This window comes from Cervus elaphus, chromosome 22 (assembly GCF_910594005.1).
Source record: "Cervus elaphus chromosome 22, mCerEla1.1, whole genome shotgun sequence".
Classification (NCBI taxonomy): domain Eukaryota; kingdom Metazoa; phylum Chordata; class Mammalia; order Artiodactyla; family Cervidae; genus Cervus; species Cervus elaphus.
This window is the reverse complement of record NC_057836.1, coordinates 60405060-60418469: the sequence shown is the minus strand read 5'-3', so window position 1 is coordinate 60418469 and position 13410 is coordinate 60405060. Positions and strand designations below refer to the sequence as shown.

At 41.9% G+C, this 13410-nt stretch overlaps 1 protein-coding gene and 1 pseudogene across 12 annotated transcripts in view; one reads left to right on the top strand and one right to left on the bottom strand.

Moving 5' to 3' along the window:
- The window catches only part of LOC122680161 (cyclin-Y-like protein 1), a 256180-nt gene that overhangs the window by 108580 nt on the left and 134190 nt on the right, over window positions 1-13410 (bottom strand). The window lies entirely within an intron of this gene.
- On the top strand, window positions 8772-9890 carry LOC122680162 (annotated as a pseudogene).

The following is a 13410-nucleotide window of genomic DNA, read 5'->3' as shown; positions in this document are numbered from 1 at the left end:
TACGGGGCATCACTGGGGACTCAGTGGTAAAGAACCTGCCTGCCAGATTCTGGGTTCGATCCCTGGTCCCGGAAGATTCCACATGCCGCAGCGCAACTAAGCCAGTGTGCCACAGCTCTTAGGCCTGTGCTCTAGAGCCCGAGAAACACAACTACCGTGTCCACGAACTGCAGCTACTGACGCCCACAAGCCCCAGAGCCCGTGCTCCACAAGAGAAGCCACTACAGTGAGAAGCTCACACACAGAAAGGAGAGAAAGGGCTGCATAGCCATGAAGATCCGGCACAGCCTAAGGGGAGGAATATTATTTTAAACAGTAGTTCTTACAAATAGCCTAAGAAAAACCGCGAGAACACATCAAAACAATTAAGAAACCAAATGGCTTGTAACTTCTCAACAGCAACGCTGGAAGTGAGAATATAGTGGAGCAACACTTTCATGTCACTGACAAACATTACTTCCAATCAAGAATCCTCAGTCCCTCAATCTAAGAGTGAGGATAGAATAATGATATCTCAAAAAAGTCATCTCCCATGCGGCTTTATCTCAAAAAATACTGGAGGCTGTGTTCCACCAAAACAAGAAAGTAATCTAAAATGAGGAAAATGTGAGGTTCAGGAAGCAGGAGGTCCAGCGCAGAGAAGCAGCAAATGGAATCATGAAAACAGTGAAGAATGATCCTAGAATCAGGAGTGTGAGACAGAGAGGACTAATCCAATTTCATCAATGTGACTAATGAGATACACAGGCTGAGTGCTATCACCACCAACCCCATTCCCTCCCTTGCCTTTTTTTAACCACCTTTTCAACCTGAATATAAAATGCTCAGGTGAGCCTGACCCAGACTCTGTGCTTTGGCTCATTCTAACCACATGTGAATGAAACTCCTACTCAATTCCCCACCTATGCCCAATCCCACCTTGAAGCCTTTACCCACTGAAGACTTTCTTCTCACCCTGATTGCTACTTCCCTCTATGCTGGAGAGCTGTGGTGGCCAGAACCACAGAATTCAGAAACAGAAGAACAGAGATGTTCTTGTTAGCATTTTTCTGCCAGGCATCTGACTCACACAACAGCCCTGCCAGGTTTTCTGATTATGGTAAACCTTTTGTTTCCCAGAACTCACTCATGACCTTGAGCACTAACTTCCCCAGAAGAAGCTCTGTAACCCTCCAGGAAAAATGAAGCCCAGCTATGATCCAGAGACTCAGTTTGGTCTCTCTAGTTATGGAGGCCACAGTGGCAACACTGCCCTTCCCTTACACACCCAGATGCAGAAAAGTAACTCAGCTTTTCAAACCAAACGTCTCCTGGGGGAGAGGGAAAAGGGAGACACGGGGAACGACTCCACTGGGAGCTTCTGGACACTGATAATGTTGTTTGCTTAACCTGGAAGTTGATTACTTAAGTGTTCATTTTACTATTACTCTTTAAAACATAATACACATTATATACATTCTTCCCCATATAGTATATGTCCCACAAGTTAAAAAAAAAAAAAAGTAAGACATTAAGAAAAACTGGTTAATAAACCCCATTTTAACAAAGTTAGTGCTTTACTAAAATGACTAAAAAGTTACAACGACTGAAAACTATAGCACTTTCACAGTAAAGGCACAATGCTGCCCGTGGCAGAGAATTACTGAGTGACAACCTATGAAAAAACAAACTGTAAGAGAGCAGGCAGCCTCGACACGGCATCTACACAAGCTGAGGCCGTGTGTGACTATTACCTGTTGACTGAATCAAGGCTATGATAAATCTGAAAAGACGTCCATCTTGAACAACTTACCGCTGCACTGGCACAATTTCAGCAATTCAGAAAACCAGGTTTTCCAAAACAAATTGTAGAGGCATCATCATAACCAGGAACTGTAGAAATTGAACACTTGACTAAAATTTACTTGTTTTATGGTGTGACATGCAACATCAGACTTTAAAAAACAAAATATAAAACCCCTACATTTTAATTAAACTTTGGATTTCCACCTATTCTTAATTAACCAATAAGAGCTGGCTCAGATCAATGGTATCCATTCCCATTGATCTTTACCTGCCCTTACGGCCACAAAAAGCCTGATCTGCCCTGTAAGCAGGATAGGAAATGCCTTTCAGAGGATCCCAAAAGAGACCTGGGCTGGAGATAAACACATGGAAGCCACTTAGCATACAAACAAGCCGTAGCTGAAGTCCTGGCTGTGATCAGATTATCCATGGAGAGTGTGAGGGAAACAAAAGATAACGCTCACAGGAGAAATTCCAATATTTATAGGCAGATAGATAAACAGGTGAAAGGCTGAGGCACTGTGTCAGTGATCCTGGGAGGAAAGGTGAGAGGAGGGCTCTAGACGCCCACAGAGGAAACGGGTTCAAGAACGGGAAAGTGCTGGCTGTTAAGAGCAGCGGGTAATTAGCATCAGCAATCAGGAGGGAAGGCAGTCTTTCTACTACGTGCTACGCAGCAGGTTAATCTCACTCAATTCTCCCAACAATGCGATGAAATGGCTACCGCTGTCACCCCATTTTACAGACTCGAGACTCAGAGAGGTTAAGTATGAGCTCAAATTGAGAAAGCTGGTAAATAAATCCACCTACACTTGCAGCTCTTGCAAGATCTAAAAAGAGACATAAACTCAAACTATGAGCACATACTCATATATAGTCTGTAGAGTATAAACCATTCTTCATAAAACCTGACATCTTCCAAGGTAGGCCATGAGTTTTTTTCACCCCTAAAGCTCACACAGACAAGAAACGAGGCCTTAATTTCTTACATAACAGTCCGAAGCAAGTTTCAAGAATAATGGCTTAAAACTTCAAATTAACATGTAGGCCAATTTAGCCTTGGGGTTTTAAATGACCAACTTTCAGAGAGCTGGTTTCTTTAAATCACTTATGATCAATATAAACCAGATGGCTGGACTGTCAAACTGTATAGAGCTGTCTGCGTGATAAGGTCACTGCATCTGTCGCTGGGAGACTTTGGGGAAAGGGTCACACGCAGAACTCCCTAACCTCACAGCCCGTGTAGCTGAGAAGAGTCCACCAGGGATTAAAACGTGCAGGGAGGGGACTAGATGGGGTTACAGCGTTTGACAGCGTTCGCCTGTCAGATTATTGCTGGCGTTTTTATTTGGGGAGTACAGAAAGGAAACAAAATCAAAAGCTCTCCACAGCCTAAATAGCATCTAAGGGGTTTATCAAGGTATGTGATTTTATTCCTTCAACTTTAAACCACTTTTTACTCCATCTTATACAAACAATACAATCTTAACAGGCGCCATACTGTGTCTGATATCAGGAAGGATATTACCACAATTAAATGTTATTTCTGTGAGGATACGTGTGTTACAGGTTGAGACAAGATCATATATAGTATTATATTGCAATTTGCAAAATCATCTCACTCCTGCTGCTTCAGAAACTCACTCTGGAATAGCAATGACTGGAAAGCTACAGCAGTCTCATAATACCGGTGCGATGATGTCTGCGGCAGAGAGCTACGAAAAGAGTGATAAACATCATCTATCAAAAAATAAAAAATAAAATGTAAAAAAGAGTAGGTAGCTTGACATTCCCCACAGATACTATATTTATTCACACAGATCTGCAGCTCCAGTCCCCCTATGTACATTTCTATTTCACAATTTCCGCCCGAGGGATGCCTGTCTTCAGGGCAAAACAATCTAAAAAATAAGAGAGTAACCACTGGGCTCACGTGGAGTTAACATGCTTATAGGAACATTTTTCAGGATCTCTCTTTTAAGTCATAAACTAAAATAAAGCCTTGGGAATAGGTACTGTCTTGTCTGTCAATAAACATTCTTAATCTAGAGTGATTTCAACTCTCGTGTATTTGTTGCAGACTTTTTCACTGGGAAAAATGGCATGACCAGCAACAGTAATTATTTAATTACTCTACGCCAGAAACATAAAGGGACAGAAATGCGAACATGGAGACACACTGCATGGCTGCTTCACAACCACAATTAAGTCAGGTGACCTCAGAAGAGGAGTCTGGTCACGCACTACTGACCTAACTGCGGGAGGTAAAAAAGATTTTATCTTCCAGCCTGTAGAAGAAATTAGCCAGATTTAGCTTGAATTTGTATGCCTTCACTACAGTAAATAAACTAACCAACAGTCCATTCTTTACGCCTTCAGAATGTACCAATGAAGCCGAACTGAAAGGCTAAACATTTAGAGCACAGGCATTCTTCCATAAAACAGAGAAATCCAACATGTAAAAATTCATTGATCTGAAACTTATTGAGCATAAACCAGTGCATTATACCTGACCTGAATCCTCACCATTTTAAATTTTCACCCTCACTAAGCAACTTGTTCCAAACAACTCACCTGTTAATACAAAGCAGTATTATTTTCTCTATGCATTATAATTAGGAAGCAAAACAAGATAAGGTAGGTAAGACAACTTTTCCTCTTATATTTATAATGCTGAAGACATGTTAAAAATAGGGCTTGATACCCTGACAAGATACAGGAACTTTAAAAAAGTGTATATGTATATGTCTCTATGCTTGCAAAAAGAACAGTTTAATTCAGAATCCCATAAACAGACTGTAGGAATTACAAACACAGCTGCAACCAAGATAATAGAAATGACCACAGCTAAAGTGTATAGCACATGACTCCATACTAGGCGTTACCCTTCAAGTTTCAGATATGCTGACTTGGTTACTCCTGCAGCAACCCTACGAGACAATTACTGAATCACCCCCACTTTAGGGATGAAGAAGCAGGGCTGACAGGGAGGTTACAGCCACACAGCTCCTTACTCTGTGCCAGGGCAGGGATTGAAGACCAAGCCATGTGCCTCCAGAGTTCAAGCTCTTAACCACTTTGTTATACTGTCTCTATGCCTTGGAAAATGTTTATCAATAACTTTACAGTTAAGATCTTATTTGATCTTCACAGTAACAGTCCCCTGTGAAAATATGATCTATATGTCCTAACTGTGTAGAAAACTTTCCTGGAATAGAAGAATAGAAATTTTGAGCTTACTACATCTACACTAGAATAAGCTGTTAACTCGAGAGACAGTGGCCTCTCCTTCCCTGGGCTTCGGTACTCGAAGAGCAGCCAGGCAATGAGAGCAGAGCCTGCAAATTCACCGATGTGGGGGGACACAGCCCACTGCGGAGACCAAGGTGCGGCGGGTGGGGAGAAGGCAGAGAGCTAAGGCCGCGGAGGGGCGCAGAACCCGGACGACCGGGGAGTCAGCGGAGGTCCCTGTGGGAAGCATGACACCGTCGCTACCCTTTTTAAGGGAATAGTTAAGTCAGTGCTGTAGAAAGCCTCAATAAACCAAGGGAGAGCATGTAGAACTGTTACATATTCCAGCTGTTGGCCTGAACTAAGGGCACAGAGAAGATGGTTCTGAGGAAAACATAATGTTGTGATCAACAGGCTGCAGAGAGAAAGGCGTCAGGCACTGAGATTTCTTTAAAGCTCCAGGCTTGAGAGGCAGACGGTGGTATCCCCTTTAACCAAGTCCGGGAGTGACTCTGAGTAGTAGCACTTTAGAGAGACGAAGAGAAGCCTTTTCTTGATGCCTTTATTACAGATTTTAAATCTGGGGAAGTCCTTTTTCCCATCCAAAGAGTTCATAAATAGAGATAGCAGAGCAAGTTCTTTATTTTAAAACAGCCTTTCTGAACAGGTAAAAGATGGCATTTGCAGGCCTCAGTCCAACTTCTAACAGGCAGGGCACGGTACCAAGGCTAGGAAGCCTGCCTCCTCGTCCAGAACTGATGGGTTAATTCCTACACTTAATAAGGAAGAATAAAATTTATGCAGTTCAACAAGAAAAAAAAAAAACTATCCCCTAAAGACACTCCTGGACCAGTCCCCAAGCTCTGCACCTGAGGGGACACTGAGCTTTACTGGCCCACCGGCCCAAGGTATTGTCTCCATATGTACCACTATTATTCTCTACCTCTTTCTGCACAAATGTGTTCAAGTGACATTAGGTCTCAAGTTTTCACAAGACAGAAGGACATTGCTAAACAGTACCGTTTAACAAACAATGGTTGGAACTCAAGCAAGAGGTTGGGTTGCAGACGGATAAAGACACACATGAAACCGAGGCCCAAGAAGCGGGCACCCTGTGAGAGGGGAGATCCCCACATCACCGCCTGTGCATGATCGTGAAGAGAAGAGAAAGCCACTCAGTCGTGTCTGACTCTTTGTGACCCCAGGGACTATACAGTCCCTGGAATTCTCCAGGCCAGAGTATTGGAGTGGGTAGCCTTTTCCCTTCTCCAGGGGATCTTCCCAATCCAGGGATTGAACCCAGGTCTCCCGCACTGCAGCCAGATCCTTTACCAGCTGAGTCATAAGGGAAGCCCAAGAAAACTGCAGTGGGTAGCCGATCCCTTTTGCAGCATATCTTTCTGACCCAGGAATCGAACTGGGGTCTCCTGCATTGCAGGCGGATTCTTAACCAACTGAGCTATGAGGAAAGCCCATAATAAGTGCATGACAAATACTTCCCAAATAAAGTATATGGATTGATCTCTGAATTATGCAGCAAAATAGTGAATGAGGTAGTCCAAACAGGTGAACTTTACATACATTTGCTCTTATCTTTTTAAATATTAGGTTAAATTCTTAATAGTTTTGGTGGTTTTCCCAATACATTTTGTCTTCTTTAACAAAGTATATAAAACATAACCCTTTTTCATAAACTTATAATTTCCAACACTAATTTTCTCACTACAGCATAATGTTATGATCTCCTTAGAAGTTACTATTGGCTCAGAGATATTTAGCACACCCCTAAATATCCCCAGTGTTCTTGCCTGGAAAACCCCATGGATGGAGGAGCCTGGTGGGCTGCGGTCCATACGGTCGCTAAGAGTCGGACATGACTGAGTGACTTCACTTTCACTTTTCACTTTCATGTATTGGAGAAGGAAATGGCAACCCACTCCAGTGTTCTTGCCTGGAGAATCCCAGGGACGGGGGAGCCTTCCAGGCTTGGAGGGCTACAGTCCATGGGGTCGCAAAGAGTCAGACATAACTTTTTTTTTTTTTTTTCTCACTGTTCTTCATAGCAGCTGTACCAATTTATATTCCCACCAATAGGGCAGGAAGGTTCCCTTTCCTCCACACCATCTCCAGCACTTATGGTTTGTAGACTTTTTGATGATAGCCATTCTGACCAGTGTGAGGTGATACAAAGAAAATCTTTTCCAAGGTTATACCTGTTCTCTGGAGACAGCTCACAATTCAAAGACAGATCAATATGTGTATGTATATGTGAAGGGGAGGGTAGTGAGAGGTGTATAAAGTCATGGTTCCCTGAGATCAGGTGACCTGAGGAGCCATTCTAGTTGGGAGTTACTGAAACCTTCCTTGTCACTACAGTGCATTCCAGCATCTCCTTGGGCCCAGTTCAACTTCCTGTAATCTCCCACGGGGTTTACTCTCAAGAGCCCTGCATGCAAATCTCTAAGCCAATTTCCCAGGGAAGCCAACCTAAGAGGGTGAAGACTATTCCTTCCTAATGTCTCTCTCATTGATTTTATTTTTAACTTTTTATTATGGAAACATCAAATATATACAAAAGTCAAGAAAAGAATACAACTCATCAAATTTATAAACATCTTGCCATTCTAGTTTCATCTAATCTTTGTTAAAACTATATTCTTTTAAAGTAAATAATTTCACCCATAAATACTTCACTATGTATTTAACATATAAAGGTTTTTTTTTTTGAGGCAATAATCATGCCATTATTATAAGATATAAATTAATTGTAATTCCTTAAAGCCACCTAAAACCCAATATGTATCCAATATTCCTTAGTTGTTTCCATTTTTTTAGAGTACACATTGATTTGCAATTTTTTTTATCAAGAGGCTCTTTAGTTCCTCTTCACTTTCTGCCATTAGAGTGGGATATCATCTGCATATCTGAAGTGGCTATTTCTCCAAGCAATCTTGATTCCAGCTTGTGACTCATCCAGCCCAGCATGATGTACTCTGCATATAAATTAAATAAGCACGGTGACAATATACAGCCTTGTTGTACTCTTTTTCCAATTTTGAACCAGACAGTTGTTTCGTGTTTGGTTTTAACTGCTGTTTCTTGACCCACATACAGGTTCCTCAGGAGACAGGTAAGGTGGTCTAGTACTACCAGGTCTTCAAGAACTTTCCACAGTTTGTTGTGACTCACACAGTCAAAAGCTTTAGCTTAGTCAACGAAGCAGCAGAATTTTTTCTGGAACTTCCTTGCTTTTTCTATCACCCAACAAATGTTGGCAATTTGATCTCTGTTCCTCTGTCTTTTCTAAATCCAGTTTACACATCTCAAAGTTCTCTGTTCACATACTGCTGAAGGTTAGCTTGAAGGATTTTTGGCATAACTTTGTGCGCATGTGAAATGAGCACAACTGTATGAAGTTTGAACATTCTTTGGCATTGACCTTCTTTGGGACTGGAATGAAAACTGAACCTTTTCCAGTCCTGTGACCACTACTGAGTTTTCCAAATTTGCTGGCATATTCAGTGCAGCACTTTAACAGCATCATCTTTTAGTATTTGAAATAGCATTTACATACAAGTGTACACAGTATGTTCAGCAAGACAGGTCATATCTTATATGAGGCTATAAAGCAAATCTCACTGCGTTTAAAAGGATTGAAATCATACTAAAATTTCTAATAACAACACAATTAAATTATAAAGTAGTAACGACAAGAAATCTAGGAAAATTAGAAGTACTTGAAAATTAAACAACACCCTTCCCAATAATCCCTGGTTAAAGGAGCCTTTAGAAAACGTGTCTAACTTAACAATAATGCAAACACAAAGTACAGTTGATGGAATGGACCTGAAACAGTGCTTCGAGGATAACTTACAGCTTTAAATACTTGTATCAGAAACAAAAAGAGGTCAAAATCAATGACTGGGAGAGGGTCTTAGCTACATACACACTGCTGGCTGGGCGTGAGGCCTTGTGCACTTACACTGGAGAAAGAAGGTCCACCCAAAAGTGAAAACTGGGGCAGACTTATGAACTGCTTGAAAGTGGGATGCTGAACATTCCCAAACCTTGTCGGCAAAAGTGGAAAGCCTTAACGGCTCAAGGTGCTCAAGCACACCTGACTGATCACTGGCTGGACTGCTAAGCTATTGGAAGCCAGGCTCAAAAATATTTTAGAAGACGGCGGGGCGGGGGGGAAGCACATAACTTTCTACTTCAAGAAACTGGTAAGGGGTAACAAGATGGCGACTGAGACGGTGGAGCTTCATAAGCTGAAGCTTGCTGAACTAAAGCAGGAGTGTCTTGCTCGTGGTTTGGAGACCAAGGGAATAAAACAAGATCTCATCAACAGGCTCCAGGCATATCTTGAAGAGCATGCTGAAGAGGAGGCAAATGAAGAAGAGGTACTGGGAGATGAAACAGAGGAAGAAGAACCAAAGACCTTAGAACTGCCTGTCAAAGAGGAAGAACCTCCTGAAAAAACGGTTGATGTGGCAGCAGAGAAAAAAGTGGTAAAAATTACATCTGAAATACCACAGACTGAGAGGATGCAGAGGAGAGCTGAATGATTCAATGTACCTGTGAGTTTGGAGAGTAAGAAAGCTGCCCGGGCAACTAGATTTGGGATTTCTCCAGTTCCATCAAAAGGTCTGTCGTGTGACACCAGGCCTATGGTTAACCTGGATAAGCTAAAACAAAGAGCTCAAAGGTTTGGTTTGAGTGTCTCTTCAATCTCCAGAAAGTCAGAGGATGACGAAAAGCTGAAAAAGAGGAAGGAACAATTTGGGATTGTCACAAGTTCAGCTGGAACAGGAACCACAGAGGATACAGAGGCAAAGCAGAGGCAAAGAGCAGAGCGCTGTGGAATTGCTTGATGAAAAGCTTTTAATGCTTTCTGTTCTCTGGTGTTTTCCACCTCTTTGACTCTTCCTGGTCACCTACATACCTAAATGCACAGTTATGTGCCTAGGTCCTGCCTTGCAATGAGGGTGCATGTACCCCAGGTACATCTGTGAACTCCAGCAGCAGTTTGACTTATTGCAGTTCCAACTTTAAGGTTTTTGTTGTTGTGTTGTTGTTTTTTAATTATTATTTTGCTTGTTAATAAAAAAAAGAATAGAAAAAAGAAAAAAAAAAGAAACTGGTAAAGAAGAGCAAAGTAAATCCAAAGCAACTTAAAAAAGAAAGAAAACAGCAAAGCAGAATCCAAAAAAATAGACATCAGCAAACAAGACAGAAAAATGAAGTCAGCCAAAAGCTGGTTCTTTGAAAAAAGCAACAAAGTCAGGAACCTAGAGTGACTGAGGAAAAACGAGAACACAAATCAATCCCACAAATGAGTACCTCTTCAGATTCGGTAAACTTTAAAAGGCTAACAAAAAGCACAGGTGAAGTTTAAAGTTATAAGCAAGACTCTTTGGAAATCCAGTACTGAATAATCACCTCAAAAACCACATCACAACTCTGATGTTTATCTGTTCAGCACAATCACAAGCTGGGCTTTTAAAAGGATGATTTAACATAAACACACCCATACTAGGGACTGAAGTGAAGCTGTAAAGCCAGGTATCTACCCATCCCTGTAAACTCATCATGAACAAGCTCCTAAGGCAGCATATCAGGAATTTCTGTAACTCCCTGAATGGGGGCTAGCTTTACAGAATAACCACTAGGTTTTTTTTACCTCTTCTACAGTGCCTTCATCAATTTTTGCTTTTTAAAATTTCTCTGTAGTATTCATGGTGTGTTTCCAAACTGTGACTTTCAAAACAAATGAAAAGCTAATTTTCCTCAAGCTATTTCTATAAGAATTACAGGCAGAGAGATAATGCCTTATAATGTATTTAAGGGGTTTCCCTGGTAGCTCACACTGTAAAGAATCTGCCTGCACTGCAGGAGACCTGGGTTCGATCCCTGGGTCAGGAAGATCCCCTTGGAGAAGGGAATGGCTACTCACTCCAGTATTCTTGCCTGGAGAATTCCATGGACAGAGGAGCCTAAGGACACATAAGACAATGTCTAAATATTGAGAGTAAGACTAGGAAGTGCCAGTACATTTGAAATATTGTTGAGCTCTTTCCCCCATTTAATAAGACTGCATTGCTGCTGCTGCTAAGTCACTTCAATCGTGTCCAACTCTGTGCAACCCCAAAGACAGCAGCCCACCAGGCTCCCCCGTCCCTGGGATTCTCCAGGCAAGAACAATGGAGTGGGTTGCCATTGCCTTCTCCGAAGACTGCATTAGGTATATAAAAATCCTAAATATGTCTGAGTTATTCAGATGTGACCATTACAGGTGATTTCTTATTCAATGACTCTGAGAAAAATTCTCAAACAATGAGGCTCAGTGATCTCCTCCATGGCATCAAGTCCCACACTGGCCACAGGCTGTCTTCCCAGACAGAGGGGAAGAATGTGAAAAAACAAAGAAACAAAAAGCAACAGGAATCAAACTAAATGGCACTCAGGAGAAGAGTTTTAATCATTTTGATAGACCTGAGAAAGAGCTGTCATAGTCATGAAAATGCTTTGAAGAAATCTTGATTAGACTCAGCACGATGAAGAAATTAAAAAAAAAAAAAAAGACAGGTGTCAGTTAAAAAGCAACTCCTTAAATGTAAATCAAAAATAGTTTGTAACTGAGCCAAAGAAGCCATTACAAGCTGCAATATAAACAGGCATTTAATGATTTTTCCAATGTTATGTTATTGATCTAAGAGGCCCTGTGTTTCCGCTGAAATGAATAAGTAATTTGTTTAAGATAACATTAACAGGATTTGCAGCATATTAAATATCTTCGGTCTCGCTCATCGGTAAAATCACCATGATAAAAAACAAATTCTACAGTGTCTTTCAGTGAAACATTTGCATCATTTCAGAAATCACAGCACAAGGCCTGAGACACGAGATACACCCAGCAAGTGCAAAAAGGCATTTCTAAGTCATGACACCTTGAATGGCATTTATTCAGCTTCTAACATATTCATACACTTCTAACATTATTCATACACTTCTAACATCAGACACTACAACTCGAAGCCCTGAAAACACAATGGCAAACAAGAGATGAGGTCTCTGCTCTCAGAGTTTCCAGTCCATCTGGGAAGACAACCAGGGAAGCAAGGTATGCTAAGAAAGGGTACCAGGCTCCATACAGAGAACGGGGCCCAAACCGCTGTAAAGGAAGCCTAAGAAGATCCTGGAGACACGGATGCTGAGGCTGAGGCGAGGATGGAAGTAGGACAGAGCCAGGCTTCTGGGGGGAGAGGATGGTTTAGTAAAAGACGGCTCCTGGCTAAGAAAACTGCAGTCATAGGCACAGTACATGCAAATGGCCAGGTATTTACGTTAAGAGTTGTCTTTTCTGTCAGAAGAGAGACTACTGTGGAATATTACACTTGCTTAGTAAAGCTGCATGTATCAAAAGACAAGTCACAGGACTTTCCTGGTGGTCCAGTGGTTAAGAATCCGCCTTCCAAAGGAGGAAAGCAGGTGTGATCCCTGGTTGGGCATCTAAGCCCACGTGCCGCAACTACTAAGCCCTCCGGCTCTAAAGCCCATGCTCCGCAACAAGAGAAGCCACTGCAAGGAGTGAGCACACTGCAACTAGAGAGTAGTCCCAGTGCGCCAAAACTAGAGAAAGCCCACATGCCGCAACAAAGATCCCCAAAATAAAAATAATAATAAAATAAATAAAAAATAAAGAAGAGAAGGAATTAAAAAAAAAAAAAAAAAAAAGCAGCCACCTAACTTCTTAACCTAGGAAGAAGAAAGGTAGAAAGGTCACAGTTTCATCTTGGCCGATTCCCTACATGGCCCTTTCACAGGCCAGGCGTGAGAGGGGGATCCAGGGCTGAGTGCATTTGTGCCTCAGTCACTCAGTCGTGTCTGACTCTTTGCAGCTCTGTGGACTGTAGCCCGCCAGGCTCCTCTGTCCATGGGACTCTCCAGGCAGGAATACCGGAGTGGGTAGCCATTCCTTTTCCAGGGGATCCTCCTGACCCAGGGATCAAACCTAGGTCTCCTGCATTGCAGGCAGATTCTTCATCATCTGGGCCACCAGGGAAGCCCCCAGTGGTGAATAAGATGGCCAAATGAACAAATCAGAGGACTTCTGTGGCTACGTGATTCTGAAATCTAGCTCCCTGATTTCAGGTATCGCTGAATAAAATAGAGCTTAAAAGCTACTGTACTATTGAAAGATGCAAAAATAAGTAAGGGAACAATCATTACAGGACATCAAATACAGTATAACAGGAACATTAAAAGAAGCTTTGACACCTCTTACCCATAAACAAGGAATTATGTTTGCATTTTCAAGTAAATACTACTCACTAGTGTCTTACAGATTCCAGATTTACACACACTTATGTTTACTGTTCACAGCGAGGGAGG